Source organism: Cryptomeria japonica, chromosome 7 (genome assembly GCF_030272615.1).
Source record: "Cryptomeria japonica chromosome 7, Sugi_1.0, whole genome shotgun sequence".
Classification (NCBI taxonomy): domain Eukaryota; kingdom Viridiplantae; phylum Streptophyta; class Pinopsida; order Cupressales; family Cupressaceae; genus Cryptomeria; species Cryptomeria japonica.
This window is the reverse complement of record NC_081411.1, coordinates 396,555,573-396,572,859: the sequence shown is the minus strand read 5'-3', so window position 1 is coordinate 396,572,859 and position 17,287 is coordinate 396,555,573. Positions and strand designations below refer to the sequence as shown.

Below are 17,287 nucleotides of genomic sequence, written 5' to 3'. Positions count from 1 at the left end.
GATGTGACATAAAACTTTGGGTTTAGGCTTTGTACCATTGCGAATCAGAACCTCATCTACCAAAGTGACTATGTGTGAAAAAGGGCATGATTTTGATGATGAAATGATACCTGAGGACACCCATCCTAAAACCGACTCTAATGAATGGGAGTGGGACTCTTATTCCTCCACCTCCTATGCCCTTGATAATATCTTCATTGACCCTGACGATTTGCCTATGGAAGACAAACATGAAATTCCTCCTCCCTCCAAAACATGCCCTAAAGCTTGGATATAATCATTTTGGAATCCTAGCACTAAATATGACACAAGTAGCTCAGATAGCGATACCAATGACATTCATATCTTTACTATCTCGATCCAAACCTTTACTGAAACCGATGATGACATGCCCCTTGTATACCCACAACTTATCCAATGCGACCAACAAGGACCACTTCAATTAGATTGCTTTGAAAAAGATGAGGCAATAACTGAATTCCTCTTAGAGAAGGCATACCACAAGGTGGTCACAAGTTCGAATTTGCTATTGATTTAGATTCCACAATATATTTTGGGGAGTCAACTCCATCTTCCAATTGCAAAATTGAAAAAGAAAATAAAAAAGAAAAAAATCAAAAGAACAGGTCTCCAGGTGAAAACCACAAGGTGCCCTCTTACCATAAAAAAGTAAAAACAAAGGACGTACCTGCGGGTGAAAACCTCTCTGAGGTGCCCAAAGGTGGAAGATTGGACATAACCCCGTTAGGTAAGGACAAATCAATATTGCTTGTGGAAATGATCAAAGAGATAAATTTGGGTACACTTGACAACCCTAAGGTCATTCATTTCACTGCTTCGTTGTCATAACAAGAAAGAATAGATTTTGTCAACTTTTTCCTTGAGAAGTAGATCACTTTTGCATGGTCTTACGCAGACTTGCCCGACCTTGATCTAGAACTAGTCCTTCATCATCTGCCACTGAAACCAGGTGCCAAGCTCGTCAAACAAAAACTGAGAAAAATGCATCTGCAAGTGGTCCTACTAGTCAAAGTTGAACTCAAGAAATTGTTGGATGCGAGCTTTATAAGATCAATTTATTACGTAGAGTGGATCTCCAACTTAGTGCTAGTTAGCAAAGCAACTGGGGGCATCATAATTTGCACTGATTTTAGAGACTTAAACAAAGCATGCCCTAAAGATGACTTTCCTCTGCCAAATATTGATAGCATAGTAGACATGACAATTGGATATGAGATGTTGTCACTAATGGATGACTTTTCTAGGTACAATAAGATCTGAATAGCTGCCAAAGACCAGCATAAGACTGCCTTTACATGTGCTTGGGGAACATATTGTTGGAATGTGATGCCATTTGGCATAAAAAATGTAAGAGAAACATATCAAAAAGCCATGACAACAATTTTTCATGACTAAATGCACACTTTGATGGAAGATTATTTTGATGACCTCCTATACAAATCAATAACAAGAGATAGTCATCTGGCTATTTTAGGCCCAATCTTTGACCGGATGGAGGAATACAATCTCATACTAAATCCAAAAATATGTGTGTTTGGTGTTACATCTGGCAAATTATTAGGCTACATTATTTCTCGAAGAGGTATTGAAGTCGACCCTGCAAAGGTCAAAGCAATCCTAGATATGCCTACTCCTACCAATCTTCATCAACCAAGAAGCCTTCAGGGCAAGTTACAATCATTCTGGCGATTCATAGCTCAATTGCTAGACAAGTGTCACCCCCTCCAATATCTGCTGCACAAAGGGCTAGTTTTCAAATGGAAAGGTTAGTGTCAATGGGAATTCCAAGCTTTAAAAGATTATCTTCTATCACCACCTGTTTTAATGCCTCCCATAGATGGAAAGCCCTTCATTTGTATATCTCTGCAACAGATACAACATTAGGAGCTCTTTTTGCCCAACAAGATGAACAAGGCAAAGAGTGGGCTATTTATTATATTAGTCGAACATTAATGGGCTATGAATTAAACTATTATACCATTGAGCGAGCATGCTTGGCAGTTGTATTTGTAGCTCAAAATCTTTGACATTTTATGCTAAATCATAAGATCTTGTTGGTAGCCAAGATTGATCAATTGAAAGATTTTCTTAGCAAAGCAACTTTGATAGGACGATTAGCAAAATGAGCCCTGATTTTAAGCGAGTTTGATATTGAATACACTTAAAGAAATGCAATAAAAGGACAAGTCATAGTTGATCAACTTAGAGATGCACCTATCCAAGATGATCATCCAATGTTGATTGATTTTCCAGATGAATCAATCTTTGTTGTCACATCTTCTAATGAATGACAATGATATTTTGATGGATCCCACACCAAATTTGGCTCAGGGGCATGTATTTTATTTGTAACCCCTCAAGGTGATGCTATTCCAAAATCCTACAAAATAACTTTTGATTGCACCAATAATATCGCAGAATATGAGGCTTTGGTTACTAGACTCAAAATAGCAATTCAGTGGCATATTACACATCTTCAGGTCTATGGAGATTCTCAGTTAGTCATCCACCAAGTAAACAATGACTATGAAACAAAAGATGAAAAGTTTCTCCCTTATAAGCACATGGTAGAACATTTCAAGACAAAATTCACTATTATCCAATTTAATCAAGTCCCCCGCCTTCAGAACAAATTAGCAGATGCTATGGCGACTATTACCTCTATGTTGGATATGCCTTAGAATATGGACAAATGCAAATTTTTGGTGGAGCAGTTGTTGGTCCCATCTTTTGAAGTTCCAACATCAGATCTAGTGTGTGTCCTCATTGGTCCTAACTCCCCGTGGTACAAAGAAATCTATGAATACCTAAAATCCCAAACCATACCTCCAAACCTTTCTACCAACCAACACTGAGCCTTTCTTAGACAAGCTACCAAATATGCCATCATCTGTGATACCCTCTATCATCGTTCCTTTGACCGTACCCTCCTCAGGTTTCTAGATTTTGACAAAGCACAAATGGCTTTACACAAAGTTCACGATGGTATATGTGGGGGCCATTTCAATGGTCTTAGCCTGGCTAAAAAGTTGGTCTGAGCCAGATATTATTGGTCGACAATGGAAAAAGAGGCCCATGAATTTGCTAAGAAGTATTACAAATGCCAGATGCATGGAGATCACATTCACGCACCAACACAAGAACTTCAGCCTATCATATTTCCATGGTCCTTTTCTCAATGGGGGGCTTGATCTCATTGGAAATATCCACCTCACATCAACAAACGAACATAAGCTTATCATAACGGCCACAAAATACTTTACAAAATGGATTGAGGCTATACCCATGACCTATATCACTGGCACACAAATTTCCAAGTTCATCTTGAACTATATCATATGTTGATATGGAGTTCCTCTTACTATAGTCACTGATAATGGTCTTCCATTCAAAAACAAAGATGTCTGAGAACTTTGTGAGAAGTTCCACATTCAACATCGCTTTTCAACCCCATATTATCCATAGAGTAATGGCCCAGCTGAGGCATCAAATAAAACAATCATCAAAATACTCAAAAAGGTTGTCAATGATGCTGGCCGAGATTGACATGTATAGTTGAATCCAACTTTATGGTCTTATCGTACTTCTATCCAGACCCCTACTGGCGCAACACCTTACTCTCTGGTGTATGGTGTGGAAGCTATCTTACCTTTGGAGGTCATGATTTCATCCCTGCGAGTCTCCTTACAACACCTGATAGATGATGAAGCATATAGAGTTTCTAGGCCATATCAACTTGAAATGCTAGATGAAAGATGTCAAACAACTTTGACACATTTGCAAGCATATCAAAACCGTCTCTGTCACACCTATAACAAGAAAGTCAAAGGGTGACACTTCGAAGTGGGAGACTTGGTCCTGAAAGGCAACCCTAAGAATTCACAATCTACTAAGATTATCAATGGAAAATTTGAACCTAATTGGGTTGGCCATTTCATCATAACTGCAACATATGGTTCAGGTGCTTATTAGCTTGCAAACCCGGAGGGAGAACCACTATCGGATCCTGTGTTTTGTTGGAATCCAAGAACACTGAGAGGTGGGGGAATCAGTGTTCTGTCGGTATGATTAATTTTAACCTTATTAACACAACAGCTTAGCAACCGGTATGCATAAAAGCAAATAACAATAAGTAATAATGCAACCACAAAGGTGAACACCATAACACCACATATTTATACATGGAAAACCTCAAGGAGGAAAAACCACGGTGGGATTGGAGACCCACAATAACTATCCACTGATAAAATGAATAAATATTACAGATAAGGAGCCTGCACATGCAGGAAAGCCAACAGCCTAGAGCGCACTGCTCATCACAAAAGGAGTCTCACTGACTACATAAATCTTTGGACTACAATCCTGAAAGAAGATTGAACTACAAGAATATCATCTCCTATGCCTGAGTACAATTCTGGTTAAGCTCAATGTCGGAGCTCTTAAACCTCTTCCACAAACCCAATTCAATCACCTATGATCGACCAAAACCTCTACATATGATTACAACTTTATTCGCACACAGATAATCCCATGACCCACGACCACGATCTACAAAGAGATCTTACATCATATTTATACAAACCTTAGACCTAAACAATTAGGTCAAACACCTAAAAGATAATACAATAAATTCAATATATAAACCCGCAAACCAATGATAATCCAAGTCGGCCTAAGACTGAAACAACAGTAACCAAATAAAAAATTCTACCGGTAACGCATCGGGAGCATCCACCAACACGTTACATAAACCGGTCCATAACCCAGGACATAATAGCACCGGACCTAAAATAGGTCGCCATAAGCCAAATGCAACACCACCAATCAACTGGAACATGAACATGATAACCATCAGCATCCCAAAAACCTTGTAGAAGCCACACCAACACCACTTATCAAATCCATCAAAAGATCTTCAACGACTCTCTGCTGGTAAACCCTTACCGATAACCAAAAGGCTTACTAGAACATATGATAGCTTCCGGATCATCAAATCTTGAACCAACTGAATGTGACACGCATCTAAATGACATGAATGACCGAACCAAACCAATTCCACTAATCAGAATAAACCGGAGATAAATCTCCTGATCATCATCAAATTCCAACCACTCTACCGTAATCCGGTAGACAACCAAATAAGCTAGTGTTGACATCAATTACAAACATCAATGCAACACATAATCAGTTTCTCCAAATTGCCAACAATCTCCCCCTTTGGCATTGATGGCAACACTAGATGTGAAAACATCCAAGTGCCAAGAAATGCCAAACAAGTCTCCCCCTATAGAAGACATCCAACAAATGATATAACAATGAAGTTCTGAACCAAAAGACCAAACTCCCCCTTTGACTGATATCTCTGTTAAGCTCTATTTTTCACATGTATATATGTCCCCCTTTGACATCAATGCCAGAAATTTGACATAAACATCAAAGAAAAACCATAAAACCTCTGAACCACGCAACTAACTACTCCCCCTGAGTAGTAGCACCATCTCATCAATTCAGAATGAATAATAGTTATGATAATGCATATCGGATTGATGCCAATCAACATCACTTAAGTCTCTACCGGAGGGGCAGAGACCCCCAATCTGTCTCTAAAATACTCAAATGATTCCTTGGGCAAAGGTTTAGTGAAGATATCTGCAATATGCTCTTTAGTGTTCACATAAACCAACCTGACTTCATTTGCTTCCACCTTTTCCTTCAAAAAGTTATACTTGATTGATATGTGCTTTGTCTTTGAATGAAATACCAGATTCTTTGATATGTCAATAGCAACAGAGTTATCATAGTGAATAACTATCAATTCATTACAATCTACCCTTATATCTTTCAACATTTGCTTCATCCATAGAACTTGTGTACAGTTAGTAGCAGCAACAACATACTTAGCTTCAGCAATAGATAAAGAAGTACATGATTGTTTCTTGCTTATCCATGAAACAAGTTTCTTTCCAAGAAAGAAAACTCCATCGGATGCCTTTCCGGTCAACTATATCTCCAGCCCAATTTGTACCATAAACCATATTCAGTTGTTCCTTGTAAATATCTCAAAATCCTTTCTACCGGAGCAAAAGATTCATCATAATCAATTCCTTCCTTCCGAGAATATCCTTTACAGACCAATCTAGCCTTGTTCCACAATATTGTCCATCTCCATTCAATTTATTCCTAAGAACCCATTTAGTTCCAATAGCATTTATCCAACATTCTTCCTCACATGCTTCATCCACTGATGTTGGTTCAATTTGATAAATTAAGCATACTTCTCTAACTGCCAACCTTCTTCTTGTCATCACTCCTTTGCTCTTAACTCTAATGATCTGATCTTTAGTTACAGTTGAATTTCTTGATACTGTTGGGGTAACTGGTTCAACATTCTGTTTCGGTATAGGTGTTACCGGTTCAGTCATGATCATTTCCACTTCTGGTTCTCTTTCATAAGTTCTGATTTGACCTTTGTACTACTCATCCACCTTGACATTAGCGCTCTCCACAATTCTCTGCAATCTTTTGCTATAATATCTATATGCTTTGCTTTCATTAGAATAACCAATAAATATTCCTTCATCACATCTAGGATCAAACTTTCCAATGGAATCATCTCTTTGATTTACTACCAAAGATTATGAAGTACTTAACTGTAAGTGTATGACCAAACCATAACTCATAAGATGACTTATTGGTAAACAAAACCAGATCTAAGATCCAACAAATCTTCACCGGTTAACCTTCAAACTAACTTCTCCGATGTCTGAAATAGGCTTTCAGACCATTACCGGGGGTCATGCAAGACCTGTCATCAATTTTCCTCCCCCAGGGCAAATGCCTTAGTTACTAGATGAGTTCCCTACCGGTGCAGGAACATTTTGCTCTACCGGTTGAGTAACCGGGGTATATACTTTAGTCGATTAATCCTCAAACTTTCTAATCCACTTCTTCTAATGCTCCTTCTGGATATCATCAACCTTTTTCTTTCCCTTCTCATTGGATTTGTCATTTCCTGCTGGTAGATTCTGCTTCTGCAGAATTTAGCAATATGTTTGACTTTGTTGCATACATAACAGGTGACATTGCTTTCAAACTAGGTACTTTATATTCTATGCGCATTTATACATAACTTTTGATTTATAATAGATTTTTTTTTTAAATGATCGATTGTAATATTTTTGTTTGTAAATTATTAATTATTTTAAATATTAATTTTATTTATAAATAAAAAATAATTATATTAGGGGATCAACTGTGGGTGTAAAGGTGAAATGGTTGCATTGTTTGTGGTGCAACCAAGGTTCAAATCCCCACCTGGACCAAAGCGGTATGTGAATACCAGTTTGATCCCAAATTGGTAGGAGATCTCTATGGCGGCTAATCTTGGAGGACATACAAGTGATCTTGGTGGACGTGTGGTTTGACTAGTTGTGCTTGTTCCCTACTGGGTTGGTGTGCTCACGACCCCTATTCCTCATAGGCGTGTGCTGCTCGCGAATCCAATTTCTCATTGGCGTGTGCTGCTCATGGAATTCTGTCGGACCCACACAGGTCTTTCATGCCTGGCGATGTTGTATCAGACCCACACAGGTCTTTCACCTCTACTGGTTCGTGGTCCATGCTGGGCTACCCTACACGCGGTTCTGCACTGTTGGTCTCAGAGATATAAGGTTGAGGAAGGCATCATGGATAGATAAGGGTGTATGAATGCTGTAACAACTAAGGATGAGACCCCTCAAAAATGTGGTCTCACTGGTTCAAGCTCCAGTCAAAAGCAATTACGGACCAAAATAAATAAATAAATAATTGTATTAGCATATGTATTATATTATATTATATTTATATTTATAAATTAAAAATTAAAAATATTTTTAGTCGATAGGCTATATATGTGGGCATTGCCTACTGGATTTCAATTCCTCATGTCGTGAAATTATCAGAAAAGTTTTCAAACACTTGAAATAGTCTTTATCTCACTCTTCAACGGTGGTAATGGATTATCATGACCATATATCCATGGCATGTTACTTTGTAATAAACTCTCACCGCTAGCGAAGAGTTGCATATAAGTAGCCTACACTTACCTTCCTGGGCCAACTTCGATTATGGATATTGAGCGCTCAATTCAGGTTATATTCCTCGCAATTGCGGAAAAATTGTATTTTTCGCATATGCATTTGAGGTTTTGGTTCTCCTTTGTAGAAAATTAGATAGAACCATTTAGTGCAAGCATGAACCATAATTTGAAACCCCTAACCATCCTACCAGAATTCAGTTACTTCACACAATGGTGAAAAAAATAGCTTGCCGTTAAATTTCTTTACCAAAAAATAGATTATATATGTCATAAAATATAAATGTGTTTTTGAAAGAGGATTAAAATGATTATTGAATGAAGATACAAATGATAAATAATATCTTTTATTTGTTGTTACAATGATTCCAAAATAAATAAAAAATGAGCCCAAGAAAGTCCTTTGTAAAGAATCTCACCAATTAAATATATATTGAAAATGCATAAGAGAAAAGTTATTTTTCCGCATGCAATGAAGACAAGTGACTAAGAGTTCATTTTTTGTTAAGGCTCTTTAAAACCCTCCTTCCACATAAATGAGTCAAATTTTCGAGTATAGAGGGAAAATAGAAAAGAAAAGAAAAGTTTTCTCTACCCCTCTTTTAGGGATTCTTGAGCTTTGACATTGAGTTTTCTACATTCACCATGGAGAATGAAGTTTTCTTCGTGAAAGGCTGCATGCAACGTTTCTTCCATCACCAAATAGTAACATGAAGTAGAGATGCTGAGTTTCACACAGTACAAGGGCCACATACAACAACTTCATCTATCAGTTAAAGGGGAAATTGAAGAGTTTCAAGCAGATATCAACACAAAGAGGTAGGGTTCCAACTAAGAGTTGTATCTCACGCTCTAAAGCTTTAGATCCTCTTCTATCTAGCTAATAAGATTGCATCAATATTGACATAATGCAATAGGTAGAATCTTTTGTTTCAAATTTGCATGCATTAGTGAATGGGATATTAAAGAATATTATATTCTATTCATGAGGAAATTTTCCTTGCTTGCCCCAATTAAGGTTCACCTTTATATGTATTTCTGCATTATCAATGTGGTGTATCTCTTTTTTTTTCATTAGTGCATTTTGGCATTCTTTTCACTGATTTACACCTCTTTTATTGCTATTTCATTTGCCCACCACTGCTATGTTATTCATTCCATTCTTTGCATTCACTCCTTACTCGAGATAAATGCTAAACCCTTGCCTTTCATTTTGATCCACATTGCTTTGAATTCGCATCAAGCTAAATGTGAAGATCATTTTGTCATTTGTAATGTCATTGGATTTTCACAATTTGGTATGCTCTATTGGCTACCCATTAAAGAGGCATTTTTGCTTGTTCCAATCGCAATAATTATTATTTAAAGTTCTTGGTACCATGAATTCATATGCATTTCTCGTTGTATTTACATTGCTTTGCATCTTAAAACACGTTTTGTGTTGGGATCCAAGAACACTGAGAGGGGGGGTGGAGGGTGAATCAGTGTTCTACCAAAATGGAGAAATTTAACCTTATTAACACAACAACACAACAACCGGTAAACATAAAAGTATATAACAATAAGCAACAATGGAACTACAAAGATGAACACAATAACACCACAAATTTATACGTGGAAAACCTCAAAGAGGAAAAACCACCGTGGGATTGGAGACCCACAATATCTATCCACTGATCAGATGAATAAATATTATAATAAGGGTCTGCACATGTAGGAAAGCCAACAACCTAGAGCACACTGCTCATCACAAAAGGAGCCTCACTAACTACAGAAAACATTGAACTACAATCCGGAATGAAGATTGAATTGCAAGTATAACATCTCCTATGCTCGAGTATAGTTCTGGTTAAGCTCAATAACAGAGGCCTTAAACCTCTTACATAAACTCAATTCAATCACCTATGATCGACCAAAATCTCTGCATATGATTACACCATTATTCGCACACAGATAATCCCATAACCCATAAGATCACAATCTACAAAGAGATCTTACATCATATTTATACCAGCTCGGGACCTAAACAATTAGGTCGACCACCTAAAAGATAATACAATAGATCCTTTACATAATCGCACAAACTAATGATAAACCAAGTCGGCCTAAGACTGAAACAACATAAATCCAAACAATAAATCCAACCGGTGACGCATTGAGAGCATCAACCAACACGTTACATAAACCGGTCCATAACCTAACATAATAACCACTAGACCTAAAATAGGTCGCCATAAGCCAAATGAAACACCACGATCAACTGGAACACAAACAAGATAACCATCAACATCCTAATAACCTTCTAGAAGCCGCACCAACACCACTTATCAGATTCATCAAAAGATCTTCAACAAAGCTATCGGTAAAACCCTTACCGGTTACCAAAAGACATACTAGAACAAATGATAGCATCCAGATCATCAAATCTTGAACCAACTAAATGTGATACGCATCAGAACACATGAATAACCAATACAAACCAATTCCACAAACCAAAGCATATTGGATCAATATCATAATCCAACCGCTATACCGAAACTCAATAGACAACAAAACAACTAGTGTTGACATCAATGACAAACATCAATGCAACACAATCAATTCCTCCAAATTGCCAACACTTTCTACATTTAAAATAATGTGGATTCTTCTAATAGCAAGTTGTGCGAGTAATGCCTTAACTTGAGCTTTGCATCTCACCTTTCTGTTGTGCATCTTTATTTCCTACCTTCAACATGCATTTCGGCTTTCAACCATTTGGTACGCTAATATTGTTATGCGTATTGTAGTCATCACATCTACATGTTGAACCATGAGTTCAAATCTTTCTATCATTGCAAATGCTTGGGTTTTCCAGACTTTTTATTCATTTCAAACCCCGTGGTTTAGGACTCCCAGGGTTTGAAACTTTGTCATGTTTTATGTCCTTCCCATGGTCCAGAGTTTGGGGTTTTCTAAAATGCCTGTGTCTATGCAACATCCAGACTCTATCATTGACAATGGTTTTTAATTAATTAATGAGGAAATTAGTTTGCAAAAAGGGTATTGGAATCCTTAGACACAGTCATAGTGCCTTTTTATTTATTGTCAAAACTGAGCTATAGAAAACCTCAATGACTCAGATTACTGAACTAGTAGATCTCAAAGACTTTTTGTTTAAGGCTTGATGAATCCAAACATAAAAGGAGCTCGTTCGTTCAAAGAACACAAAGAGAAATCAATATCACAGCCCTAGATGAATGTACTTATAGAGCCAAAGATCTCATACTTCAGATGTGACTGCAAAGAAAAGATATAACAGTGAGATCAAGGTGAATAGAGAATGCAAAGCTACAACTTTCAGGCTTAGATTATACAGAGGTTGCAGCTATGACATAGGTTGTGACATTAATTAACATGACATGCATTCAATAAGAGATCCCTGTCTAATGATGAAGATACAGGTGGTTGCACAATGAAGAAAGATACAGATAGATCATGACAAATCAATCACAATAGCACAAAAACTCAGAGCCATTACATCTCAATGCATAGTATGAAGCAACCTTATCATAGAGACAACCCTCACAATCGAGCCACAGTCCCATCAAAGTCTTTTTGCAATCATAGCAACCAAATCTAATAGTGAGCATCTTTAAAAGAATGACGGAAATATTTGCAATCCCCACCATCCTATGAAATATAACAAGAAGAATTCTGAGATAACTATCATAGTCTTTACAGATTTGAGAGAGTGATTGAAAGCTAGCAGAGAGCGGCCTCCTTAAAGCAGCCACCATGAAGACAAAGCTTCATGAAAGAAATAACTTTTCAATTCATTAGTCACGGTGAGAATTCATGCATTCATTCATAGTCATAGAAGAAGGGATAACAGTCATAAAGCTTTTGACAAAGATCTAATGACAGTGAATGACTTTTTCAGCCAATGTGAGTCATGAATAGCAATGAATCTCAGGCCAGTACAGACACAAAGGATAAAGGACTTCTTTAAGACTTTTTAAAGATGAAATTAACATTTTGTCTTAAATATTAAAACTATTATTTTAATTATCTTAAAATAAAAATTAAAGCTATTTTATTCGTCTTAAATTAAAAATTAAGACAAAAAGTAAAAAGAAACATGCATTTTGCAATAGAAGAATCGCAGTAATTAAATTTTGACACGTTTTAATGGTTATTTTTGCGTGATGGGGTTTTCGTTTTGTAAACTTTGCCCATTGTTTCTCACGGCAACACTGAAGCGCGGTAATTTTTTTTTGGGTAAAGTCTCTGTTTTTGTCCTGGTAGTTAATAAATTTATTTGCACCCAAATCATGCAGAACCATGCGCGTAGGCTCTAGCAGGTATTCTCCGTCCCACTAATGTGTTCAACAGGTAAGTCTGTTCCTGCTTTTTTAACATATTTGGCTCTATATTTGAACTGGGTTTATGGGCCCAAAGTTCTTTTTTCCTACCCACTGATCACTGGTTTGATTCCCACCAAGTGCTTAGTTTAGTGACATTATTAACCATAGGTATGGGATGTAGCAAAGGGGACACAGATATGGGGATGGCGATTGGAGTGAAATTTAGGCATATTAGATCATTGTGGCCTACGATTCATGGTGAGATTATGATCAATGGATTAGAATCCTTTGAAAAATGTTGAAAGAGGATAAGAAATGTCTGCAAGGGGTCTGTTGCAAATCCCAGTAGATTCTAGCTATTTTGCATGCATGCCTACCGGCTACCACTGTCAATTGCATTCATGTTTCATAGTTTCTAAAGCTTTTCAATGAAGTCATTTTGTGCATTTTTTGCAATCATTGTTGTCCTTGAAAGACATTTTAGAGGTACCCTATCAAACAAATTAGGTAGAATGTCTGCGCGTTCCACATTTGCATGTATGTCGGCCAGAGTATTTCCAACCAAATATCTGATAGAAGTCCCTGTTATCAGATTTTCACCTACAGGCTCAATCAGGTAGAGCCACTAAGTTTTTGAGCAAGTGGTATTCAATGGCCTCTCTATGTTGCATTTCAGTACAAATGAAATAACCTCAAAAGAATGCAGACATCAAAGATTGCAAAGTGAAATCATTTCATTGATATAAATATACGAAACATAGAAAGATTAGGCAAGCCCTTTCTGAAGAAATGCAATCTTTATTAAAATGATAGAATGCATGTCTCACACAATAAGCCATGAGACTGACCATGTTCAATTCAATATGCATGATGCACATGAAAGCTAAATTATACATGAATAAGTAAATGCTAAAAATGCGTGTCTAGAGGGTGACCAGTCATTGCCTGAATGACTGGCGCTTGTTGGCTGATCCATAAATTTGCCGGTGTTGTCCTGCTCCTCCTTGCTTCCCAGGTCTTCAGTGCTCCTGTTTCTTGCATGATTCAATAGGCAATGAGTTAGAACTGTGTTCTAAGCAATGAAAGGGCATACACTATCCATGAGCATTCACTTATACATGTATAAGTCAGTCTTGATGTGTGCTGAAAGGAGATGCATATTTTAGGTGTCCAAGAGAATCATAAAATCATCATTCATAAGCATATTATTTCTAACAGTTTGTTCAATGTGTTGATACAAGTGAGCTTTCACTACTGATTACTTCATTCAATGTAATTATTTAAGCATGTGGGGTAAAATGGGCTTCCACAAGGGTTGAGCTCAGCATGCTGACGTATGAAAAGCCAAGTAGTGATAATGTTTCAGTCAAGAGAAGAATCCATTTTTAAGAAAAGCAGTGATAAGAGTGTCATCAACTAAGATATTCTAAACACACAACCTGTTTTGCATTGACAAAAGTCTCTCATTCATAGAGCCTTGTCTCAAATCAAAACAGTGATCAGTTTGCAGATTTGTAGCAGTCAAATGGAGCAATAACAGTGATAATATTAGCAGCCCTATATGTGATCATGACTGTGTACACAAGAGAGCACCGTAGTATTTTGATCAAAGGTATAGGCAGCCTTCAAAGGACAGTCTACACACTCCATGCCACAATAATCAAGAATCAAAGTGTCAGGGTAGTTGAAGAATGACAAAACAGTAAGCATCCACTGTTAATAATCAGTCATAAAGTGACTTTAAAGTGAGCAGATCTGAGAGACAAAGCACTAAGAGGAGAGTTTGTTTGAGTTGAATAATTACAATGCCAAAGTACCTATGCTAAGTAGCAATAGACAACTCCAAATACAGTGTTGATATGGAGACATAATAGTTGGTGGAAGAGTTCACTGTCAAATCAGTCTCAGTCCAAGGAGTCCCCAATTCATGAGGCAGTCACTATGTGGGTTATAAAGACAGTCCATCAAGCAGAAATGGACAGTGAATTGAGCGTATTCCAGCAAGCAATCAGCATGCACTGGGCAAGGTTTTAGAGGAAGATCAGACCCAGGAGCATTTTTAAACCCTTCATAGTGCCAAGAAGTATGGTGGCCTCAAAGATTACACAAAGAAATGCCTAATGCAGTGGTAAACTGAAGACTGTCACGAAGGCATAATACAGACCTACAGCCAAGGGAATTAGAACAAATAGCAAGGATAGTAGAATGGGCATGAAGGTCTGCCATAAATAAAGTCAAAAAGACTAATGGTGTTCCATATAGATGACAAATATCCCAATAAGCAGAAAGGGCAGGTGTACAATGATCTGAATAAGAAAGACCTTTCCAGAATTTTTGAATGACTATCACAATTATTTCATGAACACCTTTTTATCAACAAAGTAGCATGCCAACTGCACGAAGAATAAGGGGTATAATAGTCGCCAGGGATGAAACACTAAATCGCGGCATATGCTTGTCTTGTTAACAGTCAGAAAACATATTGATGCAGTCCTTAGTTTTAGAATGGCGAAAAAAGAATTTGCAGGGATATGCTACTGTTGAAGACATAAATTCATCACTAGAAGCAAGGCAGAGAGAGGACAAAACAGTAAGGCGTTGATACATTAAAATCGCAGTCAAGGCATCATGGAGTTCGGATAGAAATATAATCACAACAAGCAACAATTTTTTCACAGTATTTTTCTTTCAAGCAAAATGCTTTTAAAAAAAAATCAAATTGTTTTGTGCGTAGAAGAATGTGCACCTGAAGTGGCCATTAATGGTGTAAAACTTTGCAAGGCATTTCCAGAAAATGCCCTTTCTAACCTACAAAATGTGAATGCTTTTTGACGGCCTGCAATTTCTTTCAGAAACCTTCGAATTTTTCCAGAAAGCCATGACATGGCAGCCAAAAAGCAGATATAAGAACAAAAGCGACAGAATATGGAAAGGATCAGTCAAAGCAGCGGCTATGTAGGCCCAAATTTGCCTTGAAATCGAAAAAATGGAGGTCGGATTTCCAGTTCTATAGCTTACCACGCATTTTTCACAGGAAAATCTCATGGCAAATACTCAGTGAATCGACCAAATGGTGCAAATTCTTCCAAACCCCATGGCGGTGCCTAGGCAGAAGTTTCCAGCTAATAAAAAATATCAAATGAGGAAGAAATGAAGCATTTTAGGGTTCTTTTTCCCTAAAATATCCATCGAATAGTCTAAGGCTTTTTGCCTTCTATTTTATTTTTCTATTTCCTCTCTATTTCTCCATGAAAGCCTTGGGGGTGATTTTATCACTTGATACTCTCATAATGTTAGGAAATATTTATTAATTGATTTTCTTTTTTATCACTTGATAACTTTTATAATGTAGAAAATATTTAATAAGTGATTTTTATTTACCACTAAATAAACATTAGCATCTAATTAATGTTAATTAAGTGATACATAAAAATAACTTATTAAATATTTTTCATAGGTTATTATTAAATGAAATAATAAATTATCTATTAAAGTGATTTAATTGATACTCACTTTATTAAATAGTTTATTATTTGGATTTATTAATATTGACTTAAAAATGTAAAAATGAAATAATACAAATATTTAATAAAGTGATAGGTTATAAATCACTTTATGAGATATTTATCTTATTTTCATTTATTAGAAGTCAAGGGGATATTTTTTACATTTATGAAGGCTTGCAGGCATGTCAGTGATATTTTGAGGCCATTTATGATGCATTTAGGTTCTTTTATGGTTGCAGCATGGGTTGGCTTGACTTTTGGCCCAGGTTTCTCCCTTTCAGACCTGTTTCAGGTCTTTTGAAGTGGGGTTCTTGTTTCTGCTCGCCCAAGAGGAGGTGGATTGTTTTATTCATTATCTGCTTTTTGGAAAGCATAGATACTGCAAGACTTCATTATTTCAGGGGTTCTGACCTTTTGCTTCTGGCAGACTGTAATTTTTTGAGTTCTCTCTGCAGAAAGGAAGGAGTTTGTAACTAGTTTTCAGAACAGTTTTGATAAGCTTTGTAACACCTTTTGACAGTAATACATGATTTGCCTTCTCAGATTTCTTGTTTTTGTGTGCTTAGTCCTAATGGAGTTTCAAGTGATATGTTTCATCCTTGTGATTGTGTTGCTGTTAGCACCTTTATGCAAGAGTTTTTCTAATTATTTGCAGGTCATAGGTTGTGCTAGTTGTAAGATTGACCTCAGTTTGTGAGAAAGCTTCTTTTCTCCTGCTAAGATTATTATTTTTACAGCCTCCTTATGAAGTGTTGATGCAGTGGTTATGAATTTTCTGATTTGTGCAAGGTTTCCTTTTATTACTGGTTATTTCGTGTGTTAATCAATTTGTCCAAGTTTTTCTGGTATCCATTTTGGTGTATCACCTGTTAGTTAGTAGTTTCATTTTATGTTCTCCTTCTACTCTTTTCTCAAGATCGTTAGGTTTAGGTGAATGCCAGTTAGAAAGAACCAGCTTGCTCTGGAGGTCCACTTCAGTCTTCAGGTTACCCACAACCTCGAAGTGTTCCCATGTTTCAATAGGTAGCTGAAGTTCACAGCTTTAGCAGAGGGTGCAGGCTTTATTGATAACAGTCCCAACTTCTGTATCGCTTTGGTGATATTCATACACTATTTTAAAACTCCAATCTCATACACACGTGGGCAAGAATGTTGGCAAGAGTTAAATTTTTACTTCAATGCCTAGCAATTTCATTTGTTTGAAGGTTTCCAAAGACTTAAATTATCATAAAATAATTTGGTAAACATTTGCACCATCATCGTGTTTCATGGGACATCATCTAAATAGTCCACATCACAGAAAAAATACAACTGTGTATTGTGATGACAAATAGAAATCA

General features: G+C 36.9%; 1 long non-coding RNA gene across 1 annotated transcript; it reads right to left on the bottom strand.

Annotated features, from left to right (window-relative positions):
• Positions 1-13,357: 13,357 nt before the first annotated feature.
• Positions 13,358-15,561, bottom strand: LOC131033993 (uncharacterized). The gene is made up of 3 exons (XR_009358511.1): positions 15,460-15,561; positions 15,188-15,297; positions 13,358-13,469 (listed from the first exon to the last, which is right to left on the bottom strand). It is a non-coding gene; the product is annotated as an uncharacterized LOC131033993 (long non-coding RNA).
• Positions 15,562-17,287: the final 1,726 nt, after the last annotated feature.